Source organism: Tachyglossus aculeatus, chromosome 24 (assembly GCF_015852505.1).
Source record: "Tachyglossus aculeatus isolate mTacAcu1 chromosome 24, mTacAcu1.pri, whole genome shotgun sequence".
NCBI lineage: Eukaryota > Metazoa > Chordata > Mammalia > Monotremata > Tachyglossidae > Tachyglossus > Tachyglossus aculeatus.
In genome coordinates, this window is record NC_052089.1 from 10,728,690 (window position 1) to 10,731,424 (window position 2,735).

Here is a 2,735-nt window from a genome sequence, read left to right on the forward strand (position 1 = left end):
TCGGAAGCTCCACTATCTTGGTTGCTGTGGATCATGGCAACAGGCCCAGTGTTAATTTCGCACACGAATGGTGCCTTTCCCAGCCTAGTAAAGCGCTTAGTACAGTGCTCTGCACATAGTAAGCGCTCAATAAATACGATTGATTGATTTCCCATGGGTAAATTGACCCCGATTGGGTAAATAGCGCCCGAGACGTGATGGACACTGGCAACTCCAAAGTTGTGACGAAACAGAGTCACGACGCACGGCGACGAATCGCGATCGATCGACTAGACATTCCACTTAGTACGCTTTTCCAAAGAGGGGATTTTATTGGTATTGCTATTATTTTCCCCAAGGAATATTCCCAGAAGGTACTCGGGGACGAATAACTGGCTGTAGGATCTGAGGGCGGCCACTTGAAGAAACGCATCGCTGGGAGGAAGCGCAGGCAAACGGGGCACTCAGCGGCCCCGATATAAAAACTGGCAGGTCGGGGAAAGCGGTGGCGGTTTCCTCACCCCCAAAACGCCCGCCTGCAGCGGAACCGAGCGCGATAAACAAACCGCTCTTGGTTTGCTTTTGCGGTTCAGTTGTCGGTTTTCACCTCATCTTTCCTTGTGCTGATTCGTGTTCGTTGTCGACTTTTCCCTGTGCATCCGTTCCCCACCTCCAACATCACTCCTTTTAGATCATGGGCCGGGGGATGAGGGCTGTGTCCGAACCAATGTTCCCAACACAGCTTATTGCACCCTGTAAGTGCTCAATAAATGCTACATACCAAAGGTTAGGGACTACGGAAATTGTGTGGCCTGTAAGCCTACCTACAAACATCTATTTCCACCCCTTTAGTTAAGCTAAAAAGCACCTGCCACACTTCTTCTGGTGAAAGTCCACTTCTAGACCCCCACAGTCTTACAAAGTGTCCTGCTGCTACGCATCCGCGTTCGGCCTTGTTCTTTCCATATGCGGCCCGTGCCCTGCATCCTATCTGCGAGTACCTTTAATATTAATACGAGTTCTTTTAGGTCTAAGTTCTTCCCCAAAATTACCTTCCCACTCCTTCCCCTGAAATGAAACTCAGCTTGGGAGTCGTCAGAGTGGTTTCGTAAAGATAAGCGAAGCATTTTACGGGCGAGGGGCTTCCTTACCCATCGCCCGCATTTCAGAAAGAGAAATACCCAGATCCCCATCACATAACCAGCAGATTTGATCCCAACAGTGATGGTTAATGCCTATTCGCCACGGTCACGTGGGGGTAAAGAAGAGGATGGTTGGAGAAATGGTCATAAGTATTTTGAATCTATCGAATCCTTTCTATTTTCTGCGGTACTTTCATCTCCGTTGTTCTATTTGCGTATAACGGGATTATGGCTATCACGAACACGCCTGATACGTGCCTGTTATTTTGTACACGGAGAGGACCTAGTATCTCTCTGAAAAGCAGCTCCAGGACTAAAGGAGATGCAAGGATTCCCTTTAACCTCTAGCTGACTCACAGGTACAAACAGCCATGAAACACGCAACCGCGAATCAGCCTTACATAGGTGGAACCTGTTCAGGGTCGGTCAGTAGTAGAGCCTGTAAAACGTACTTCTTTCTCTGTCGTTTGAGGGCCGGGTGAACTAATTCAAGTAACAGGCTGCTGCATTTTTTTTTATATATTTACGTGCAAGACTGCAATAGGTGCAGCGGTGAATCACCTCTACGGTTCGCTCCATCCAATAGCGTGGAAATCTCAGCGCCCCTTGCTCCAACTGGCTGCACCGATTGAACCGAGCCCCTCGCAAACCTCGGGGACCCGCTGGGAGACTCGGGCGACGAGTGGGCTTAATCGAGCCCCCATGGCAACACGGAAGGGTCGTCGGACGCCCACTCCCATCTTAAAGATCGGCGCCCTCGCCTAACTGGGTCTCTCCCTTGCAATTCCCCCCATCTCCAACCCTTTCTCCTCCTCCGGGCCCCCACCCATCCTCTCCCGACTTCATACGCACTCCTTCCAAATCCACCATCCCACACTTCTCTACATCTTCAAAGCCCTCCTAAAATCCCACCTCCTCCGGGAAGACTTTCTCGATTAATTCATAACGCTCCCGTTCCAACGGCGCTGAGACACGTCGACCCAACTGCCATCTTCAGAATATACGTATTGTAATCCTCTCCTCAGCACTCACGTACACGGATATACGTGTATATTATTTATCCAGGCATCTGGCATATTGCACTCTGTTCTGCTAATATCCTTGTTCTTTAGCCCGCTCCCATTATTTATAAATAATTTGTATCGACTTGTCTCCCAATAGTTTGCAAGCTCCTGGGGAGTAGGTAAAAATCTGCTTCGGTTGCTCTCTCTCCAGTGCTTAGCGGTGGTAGTAATAGTATTTAGTAAGTGCTCGCTGGGTGCAGAACACTATACTAAGCCCTGAGCACTGTTCTAAGCTCTCAGAAGGCGCCCGGAAAATACCACCGAGGAGCTGAAGACGAAAACAAAATTAAAATGTGTCTCTGCTTCGAGTGAGATTTCCACACGAGAGCAAGAGTCAACGGCATTTCCTGGACGCTGCCAGCGGGCTCCACTGACGAACCACGTTCAGTCTGCTTATTTGTAAACGAAATAGTGCGTGTTTCAATATTAAAAGAAAACGACACCCGGCAGCTTTCAAAAACGGCTTTTGTAAAAGAAGGGTGAAAGAGGTCACGCTCGCCTGTCGGCCAGGCGTTCTCTGCCGGAAAATAGGTTTCAGTTTCACATTTCA

At 49.1% G+C, this 2,735-nt stretch overlaps 1 protein-coding gene across 4 annotated transcripts in view; it reads right to left on the reverse strand.

The window, feature by feature from the left end:
* Nucleotides 1-292: 292 nt before the first annotated feature.
* Nucleotides 293-2,735, reverse strand: part of NXPE3 (neurexophilin and PC-esterase domain family member 3) — a 40,902-nt gene continuing 38,459 nt past the window's right edge. For all 4 annotated transcript variants that reach the window (XM_038766113.1, XM_038766111.1, XM_038766114.1 and 1 more), the window contains one exon: nt 293-2,735. This exon is cut by the window's right edge and continues 1,368 nt beyond it. The gene's annotated coding sequence lies outside the window, so the exon portion shown is untranslated.